Source organism: Berghia stephanieae, chromosome 6 (assembly GCF_034508935.2).
Source record: "Berghia stephanieae isolate SIO BIC M18660-M18661 chromosome 6, UCSD_Bste_1.3, whole genome shotgun sequence".
NCBI lineage: Eukaryota > Metazoa > Mollusca > Gastropoda > Nudibranchia > Aeolidiidae > Berghia > Berghia stephanieae.
Genome location: NC_088365.1, coordinates 39386374 through 39396373, shown reverse-complemented (window position 1 = coordinate 39396373; position 10000 = coordinate 39386374). Strand labels below are relative to the sequence as shown.

The 10000-nt window shown below is 35.1% G+C and overlaps 1 protein-coding gene across 1 annotated transcript in view; it reads left to right on the top strand.

The window, feature by feature from the left end:
- The window catches only part of LOC144975011 (aminomethyltransferase, mitochondrial-like), a 118212-nt gene that overhangs the window by 18652 nt on the left and 89560 nt on the right, over positions 1-10000 (top strand). The window lies entirely within an intron of this gene.

Below are 10000 nucleotides of genomic sequence, written 5' to 3'. Positions count from 1 at the left end.
TGTCGAAATAAATGGAAATTTTCTTGGCTCGACCAGCAGGTTAGTGTGGATTCAGTAGGTGTTTTAAAGATTGGTAACAGCGGTGGGAAGATTAATTTGAGTGGAAAGGCAAGATGCGAATGATGCAATTCATTGTTTTCTTACAGCGGCAAGGGACTCGGTACTATAAAAGAACATGTAAAAACAGACACATGTAAAGAACATAAAACTGAGACAGTCCAACTACGGATTGGAAAGTTTTGTTGTAACCTCCTCAGCAAAGATACTTTCTCCTATTTTTGCAAAACCCAATTCAGAAACCATTTTCAGTGGTCAATGAAAACATTGATCAGGGTCCAAGTGTTAATTGTGCAAAGAATATTGATGTACCCATAAAGCGAGTTCCTTTATCAGATAGAGTGAGGACAATGGAGGCCATGGTATAGTTGCGTTCATGGTAGAACTTTGCAGTGGACGATGGCTTCAGGATTATTAGACTTGGCTACGGCATGTCGTCGAGATTCCCAGGCTTTGTTTGGTGTTCGTCTGGGAAAGACTTCTGCTGCTTACCTAGAAGATTAAGATTGGTTTGGCAACAACAATTAAGGACGCTGTTGATGAGGATTTGAAGAGTTTACCATTTTCTTTAAACATTGATATCAATTATCTTATCAATTGTCTTATCAATTCTTGTCAGTTATATAAAAGAGTAGGTAAGGGAGCGTTCACATATTACGTCATCAAAAATTTGCCCTTTTTAGACCCCCCCCCCTCCCCCAAGTCATCACTTGTCATCATTGACCTGACCCCCCCCCCCCCCCCCCTCCCCCAACAGATGATGACGTCATCTAATTTAATAAAAACTAAAAGATAACTTTAATTTCACAATATTTATTATTCATTTTTCAAACCATAAACATTGATTATCAACGTTTGATAAAACACATTCAGACATTTTATTAATTTCAGAAACTGTTGATAATTTATGTTTTACGATACAATGGGGACATAAAATTTAAATTTGCAAAGATAAAATCTAACAAACATTATTTAAATTAGGCTACTTGGTGCAGGTGCTATTAAAAAAATTTCAGAAAGTGTAATTTAAAATAGTATAGGAGGCAAATTATTATAGCATATTAGTCTTTTAGTGGAATGAATTTCTGTTTCAATTTCCAAACATAAAATTAATTGATTCAAAAATGTTTCTGCCTTGGAGCTCTGGCAATGTACTATAAATAGTATCATCAATTTCATCTTCATCGTCATCACTTTCTCCCATTTGCTGTTCTTCTTGTATGCCGCATTTTCGTGAATGGTCTTTCATTGCTGTGATCGAGGAGTGATACAATGAACATTTAGGGCAAGTTCGCCTTTTGAGAAGTGATACCCCTTTCCCATCTTGTTTCTTGAGAGATGGGCAATACTCATCATAGCAATTTATCTTTAGCTGTTTTGAAAGGAACAAACTTTGAAATAGGCTTCCAAATCTTCCATTATTGCCTATCTCCAAACCATCATCACATGAAGCAAGTGGTACAGGTGGTGGCATAGAGACGTGTATTACTAATACTATTACTCATTCTTCAGATGAAAACTCCAAAATATATTTAATAAACTAGACACAACCAAATCAAATGATTGATGAAGAAAACTTTTCAGAATCAAAACTGAATGGTAGCAAGCAGTTTGAGCAGTTCAATCGGTTTTGATGATTCCATCATTTAATTAATTTTTCACCTTTTTGCTAATTTATTTGGAATGCTTGCATTTAATAAAATAGGCCTAATTTGCCTATGTTTTGATGACATCATCTTGGGTCTGACCCCCCCCCCCCCTCCCCCATGTCAACACATGTCAACATTTGGTAGACCCCCCCTCCCCCCCTAGCTGATGACGTAATATGTGAACGCTCCCTAAGAATTCATCATCTTGCATCGGTGTAACTATGAAGGGCGACATCTTCCAATATTTCTGAAGCAATTTTTGTGTTTGTTGTTGAAATGAACTGACAACCTTGTTCCCATTCTATACGATAGCTGTGTTGTCATGAGAATTTATATTTCTGGTGTGGAAACCTGCATTTGACAGGAAAGAGCACCTATTTCTATTAGATGTAGACAGCGATTCTTGTCACCATAAGCAAATAATGGAGTTTAGCTTTTTGCAGAAAATTGCAATCCCTATTTTCGGACTTATACACAGACTTTATTTGGTGATGTTTTGAAAGTGCCTTTCACTGTGCCTCAAATGTATGCTGGTACGAGGTGGCTGTCTTGCTATGACAATGCTTTTGACACCGTCCGGATGTTCGATGCTTATCAATTTTTAAAAATGTTTCTTTCTCGAATCAAATTGATAAAAATGCTTATCGCCCAGTTGTCCAATCCCTGTCCAGTTCTGTAAGAAAGCAGGTGCATGAGATCTTGGAATATTTATCAAGAAGGAAGATGACACTTGAAGGCAGGAAAAGAAAATATAGAATCATCAAGGCAATCTTTCATACCTCCAGTGATTACCTGCTTTAGTTGGAATTGTTCATATCTGTCTTATCTATCTTCAAGAAATATCTGTTTTTATTTTCCAGACAACCACTCCCATTGTTCACAAATTATCAAATTTTCAGATGTCGGTTGCGAAAAAATTCTTGACATGCTTTATGAGAATCGGAAAAAGATACTCAACAATCTACTTAAGACATAAATATATAATCCCTCCTCAATTACCCCTTATTGACATATTTGTTGGCCACCCATATATGGAAGCATGACTACCATTTAGAACAGCCAAGTTACCCCAAACCAGTCAAACTTTGGTAGCTCTGGACCCCAGTTTGACAAAACACACTGCTGTCAAAAATAACTTGAATAGTTGGAATGTCACATATTTTCTTATCTTACACAGATGAATATCTTGATGAGGTAAGACCCTCATCTTCATTACTACTACTACTACTACTACTACTACTACTACTACTACTACTACTACTACTACTACTACTACTACTACTACTACTACTACTACTACTACTACTGCTGCTGCTGCTACTGCAACTACTACTACTACTACTACTACTACTACTACTACTACTACTACTACTACTACTACTACTACTACTACTACTACTACTTCTACTACTACTTCTACTACTACTACTGCTGCTACTACTACGACCACCACCGTCACTGCTTCTACTACTACTACTACTTATTCTTTAACTGCTATTAGTACTACTACTACTACTACTACTACTACTACTACTACTACTACTACTACTACTACTACTACTACTACTACTACTACTACTACTGCTACTACTAATTACAACAACAACCACCACCACCACATTATCATCCCTACAACCACCACAACATCACCATCCCTACCACCTTTACTAAAACCGCCAACACCACATCACCATCCCTACCTACACTACAACAACACCCACCGCATCACCATCCGTATCACCACTACTACAAACACCACCATCACCATCTTAACCACCACCACTACTACAACAACGATCACCACATATCCTCCTTGCCACCACTGCTACAACCACCACCACATCACTATCCCTACCCCCACTACACAACCACCAACCACCACATCAAATAACGTACAGAGCTCAATTTGGTATCAGCTATATTCCTATAGGTACCAATTCAACAATTAAAAAAAAAAGGCCATTAAAGGTAGAAAAATGCCGTTTTAAAACTGTACAGCAGCGAAAAATCCCGACATATTATTGATATAAAATGTGTCTAAAAAACAAACATCGTATCTCTATTTCTACCAATTTGTTTTAATGAGGGTTGTTTAATGGCCGAGGTATCGCATTTTTAAAAAGCCCACCATATCCTTGTTTTCAGGTTTGAAGTGGTATCGGGATTTTTTTACACCTCATTGTAGTTTGTAACAGCACATAATTTGCCGTGAGAATGAGATCTCAAATTATTGACAAAAAGAATAGAGTTCACGAAAACTACATGAATATTTGATTAAAGTACCTTCATAATACTACCCGTACACAAAGACCACACTCAACACAGTTCATTATCATTTGTTCACTACGAGCGTGAAAAGTTTATTTAAACTAATAAGGAACAAATTATAATGATAATAACAATAACAATAAAAATTATCTATTATCTATTATTATTATTATTATTATTATTATTATTATTATTATTATTATTATTATTATTATTATTATTATTATTATTATTATTATTATTATTATTATTATTATTATTTTATATTTTATTATTATTATTATTATTATTATTATTATTATTATTATTATTATTATTATTATTATTATTATTATTATTATTATTATATCATCATCATAATAGTAATAATATTAATTATTTTATTATATTATTATTTATTATTATATTATTATTATTATTATTATTATTTTTATTATTATTATTATTATTATTATTATTATTATTATTATTATTATATATTATATATATTATAATATTTATTATATATTTATATTATTATGTTATTATTATTACTATTATTATTATTATTATTATTATTATTATTATTATTATTATTATTATTATTATTATTATTTTAGAAAATTGTGGAATGAAATGAAAGAAATAGCATTCCTCTGTTGAAATCTTTAGTATTTTTCTCTATAAAGTCATGGGGGCCAAATGGACCCCAAGTCAGGAAATCGTACTTTCTAGCATTTTTCTCTTTGAACCATTTGGACCCCAAATCGGAAAATCTCAAATTCTAGATGAGCATGCTCAGTGTGAGTAAATTATGTACGTGAAAAGCATGAAATTTGACATGGTCATGGACCTCATCATTTTAGGAAAAGTCACCAAATTCCAGGTCCCTGTGTCAAAAATTGACTGTTTTATGAATAAAAAACACCCCCCTGGGGTCTTTTTGGCCCCCAAGTATGAAAATAGGGTTAAGTTACCGGCGCCGGTACATAATATTCTTACGAGATTTGGAGAAAAATAGCCTTTTTTGTGTGGGTTTTCCGCAAAAGTTGCACCACGGTTGCAAAAAGCGGCAAAAGTTGCAAAAAAGCGAATTCGCGTCAAAGTTGCAATCGCGAATTTCTGACAGGACAGATTGAGAAATGAAAAATGATGTACAAATCAAGAACATCGACCAGAAAATAAGGAAATTATCATAAAATTATAAAATTAGAGAAAGCTATTTTCAAAATCAGATCTATTACAAAAAAGTTTTATTTCTAGGCCGATTTTTATGAGACAAAGACACGTTTACTCCATTTTTCAAGCTGATTCCAACAATGTGGTTTTCAAATTTATCGCAATTAGATTATTTGTCATTATAATTTTTTATTTTTTTAAATGCCCAATTGACTGCTCAGGAAATACGTTATCCTTGACGGCTAGCGAGAAGGTGTTAAATTTTTGCGTATCTCTTTCACACACACACACATACACACACACACACACACACACACACACACACACACACACGGAACACACGGAACACACAATGTATGTCTTTCACTTCTGGCCAAAGTTGCCAAAATTACAATGATTACAGCGAGTGGGTGTCAGATTAAACATCAGTTTTAAAGGTCTAATTCAATTCACACCGTAATAAATCATCATAATAATCATTCTTGATATAATTTAGAACATTAAAATATTTAATTTGCTTTACTATAAAGATATTTTAAATATTTATATTTTGTATTTATTTTATCGACGAGACGAACCCCTTTAATCGTCTTTTTCCACCGGGCCGAACGAAAAGATGCTATACACGACGATAACATTGTGATATAATAATAGACAGACGAGGGTGGAGCTTAAGATGTCCATTGCAGTCTGAGTCTGAGGCGATGTCCAGAATTTAAATTATACCCTTCCCATATGATTCCAAAGACATACATTTTGGCATGTATTTAATAAATCTAAATTATGAGAAATGAGAACTGATATGGATGGGGAGTGATTTAATTGGATTCAAGACATACTAAACTCTGTTTAATCTAATAGCTCAGAGATTGAAGGATGTTGAAGGAATAGAGGATAAATTAAATAACATTTATTAAATAAGTTTTATTTACTGTATATACATGTATGTATGTCTTTAGTGTCCATTTCACGGCAGTGCAGCGCCACAAAGTGAACTAAAGTGGTATGATTCGCTCAAGGCCTCAGAGTGCAGCACAAAGTGAACTAGAGCAAGGTGATTCGCTAAAGGCCTCAGAGTGCAGTCGAAATCGGTACTTTTTGCGTACACCACTGTGCCCCGTAGTATCAAATCATGGTTACGAATTGAACCATAGAATTCTCGATGAAAAAAAAATTAAGACCCCCTTACCATTACTACAGCCACCAGCACCACCACCACAACAAGAATAACAACTACTACTACTACTACTATTATTAAAACTATTTCTACAACAACTACTACTACTAATACTACAACAACAACAACAACAACAACAACAACAACTACTACTACTACTACTACTACTACTACTACTCTTACTACTACTACTACTACTACTACTACTACTACTACTAATGCTACCACCGCTTCTGCTTCAACTATAAAAATAAAAAATTAATTGAGCTTTATATAGCGCAATATCCACTAAATGTGCTCAAAGCGCTTTACAAGGGGTCCCTGGTCAACAGCAACATTTAACATGGAGGACGGGACATGACGCCTGTCTCGGACAAAGACAACGCTGTTAACGGCCAGGTTCTCATTTTACACCTGAGTACGGTGAGAGAATGTGAGTAAAGAGCCTTTTCCAAGGACTCAACTATGCGCCGAGCGCGAGGCTCAAACCCAGGACCTTCCGATCCGAATGCGAGTGTCATACCACGTTACCACATAGCCGCACTACTACTACTTATTGTTTAACTGCTATTAAAACTACCACAATCTCTTCTACTTCTACTACTACTACTACTACTACTACTACTACTACTACTACTACTACTACTACTACTGCAAAACTACTACTGCTACTACTACTACTGCTACTACTACTACTACTACTACTACTACTACTACTACTACTACTACTACTACTACTACTACTACTACTACTACTACTGCTACTACTACTACTACTACTACTACTACTACTACTACTACTACTACTACTACTACTATACTACTACTACTACTACTACTATTACTACTACTACTACACTACTACTACTACTACTACATACTACTACTACTACTACTACTACTACTACTACTACTACTACTACTACTACTACTAACTACTACTACTACTACTACTAACTACTACTAACTATACTACTACTACTACTACATACTACTACTACTACTACTACTACTACTACACTACTACTACTACTACTACTACTACTACTACTACTACTACTATACTACTACTACTACTACTACTACTACTACTACACTACTACTACTACCTACTACTAACTACTACTACTACTACTACTACTACTACTACTACTACTACTACTACTACTACTACTAACTACTACTACTACTACTCTACTACTACTACTACTACTACTACTACTACTAACTACTACTACTACTACTACTACTACTACTACTACAACTACTACTACTACTAACTACTACTACTACTACTACTACTACTACTACTACTACTACTACTATACAATACTACTACTACTACTACTACTACTAACTACTACTACTTACTACTACTACTACTACTACTACTAACTACTACTACATACTACTACTACTACTACTACTACTACTACTACTACTACTACTACTACTACTAACTACTACTACTAACTACTAACTACTACTAACTACATACTAACTAACTACTACTACTACTACTATACACTAACTACTACTTACTACTACTACTACTACTACTACACTAACTACTACTACTACTACTACTACTACTACTACTACTACTACTACTACTACCACCACCACCACCACTACTACAACATTCTACTACAAAAAGTACCACTAGAACGCTAGGCAGCACACTTGGCTATGCTCATTGCAAGTTGTTGACTGGAACGAACGATAAATTCGACGATAAACTGAGCGGGAGTGGCAATCAGTGGCGTGGGGCCATTGGATCGAATGGTGCCAGGCACCACACCAATCTTTTAAAAATCATTAACAGCATAATTTAATTAAAAATAAAACTGAGAAACTTTAACTCCACTGTCTTTCGCCAACTCGCCAACAACATACTGCCTTTTTAGTCTCCACTCTATTCAAGATTCCGAATCACGCACTGCGCCGACTCGTGTGTTGGTGACATCACTGCGCGAATTAGTGACAAAATAAACACCCTGGTGCAAAGCAATCTAAGCTCCAGTTAATGCTCTATCCATTAGTATCGCTACAGCTGATTGAGCGAGAAACTGGGTCGAATTATACTATCTTCAAATAGCGGAAAACCCCTTGACTTGTGCCAGGATCTGAGAGCTCCACCGTTGGACTGGGGGGATGCGCCAATGTTGCACCATTTACGTCATAATTAGGGTAACTTCGGCCATGCAAAATATTACATTAACTGTCAAAAACACTGATCATTGTCAAGTTTATTTGTAACCAGCAAAGAGAAACAACATAAAACTTAAAAACATGACTAACAAAATACCCCCCCCCCCCCACCTCTTTTTCACGATTATTGAATAAAGTAATTCTTTGCAACGAAGCATTGTGGACGAATTTACCAACATTTTTCTTGCTTGTAGTGCCGAGTTGATGGTTACGTGTGTATGAGTGTTTATTTGTGTCTGTGTTTGTGTATGTGCGTGTGTATCTGTGTCAGTCAGAGAAAGAAAGCGAAGATTGTCAACAGTTATACTTTGGTGTGTTTTTTGATTTCGTAAGTACTTAAGTGGAGTGATTTTTTCTTTGTGATGCTTTAAGATCTGAATCTACCTTTCATTTGTGCAATCATTAATCGTATTCCACTGATTTCCATTATTTGAGATATACTTTGAAGTTTTGTTTTGTTAAACAATGAATTGCAATGAATCAAGTTGACTCTTTACTTCACCGACCGTTTGGGAGATTGACACTAGATGACAAATTAGAAAAAAAGACTAGTTCCTCACCAACCCACTGATTTTGAATTAACACAGGTGTGGAAATCTCGAAAACGCTTTTTTTCAGTGACATGGTATGACAGACATGAATGACTCACAGTTAGTTTAGAAAAAAACGTTTCTTTTGTTTTTATTGTCTACTTTTTACAGAAACAACAAACACTGACAAATCATGGACATCTATAGGCTATAGTGACCTTAACCACTTCCATCGTATTTCTTGACCTCCTGAACGTTGTTTAGCACCCTTAAAAGAGTGAAAAATTCCTTGCGAAATTCAATGAAACAGGAGCTGTTAAATTCGTTAATGATTCTGTCAATTCACAAAGCTGAAATAGATACAATTCCAGATTTCACTAAACAAATTATAAAAAGATTTGCAGAGATGAAACATCGACGTGCAGATTTTCTTTACAAGTACTACAAGTAAGTAATTTCTGTCATAGGTTTTTTTTTCTCTTTTGATTTACATTTATCACATCTTGATTGCATTATCTACCAAATCCAATCCTTTATATGGTTGACAAAGAATAATTACAAAGACCTTTTCACACGGGACTTGTATCTCAGTGTTGTGGCTTGTTGTTTTCATGAATTATTTGTTTTTGTGAGTTTTGTCCACTCGTAGAAACCATCGACCTTCCCCAACGTTTTTAACGTGCTCTCTCCTCTTAATCCTGTTCACTGTTTAAGATTTTTTTTTCTTCTTATCATGGCACCACCATATGCCGTCAATACGCCACGCCGCTGCTGGCAATGATCACTTTCTCTATCGTTCGTTGTCTCTAACACTCTAACGTCGTCTGCGCTACCTCTGTGCTGACCACAATTGGCAACATTCAATCCGATCACTCGTTATCTATCTCATCAAAACATCAGAGATGCCTCGACAAAATTATCGAAAAATTAGTGATGAAGACAAGGTTGCG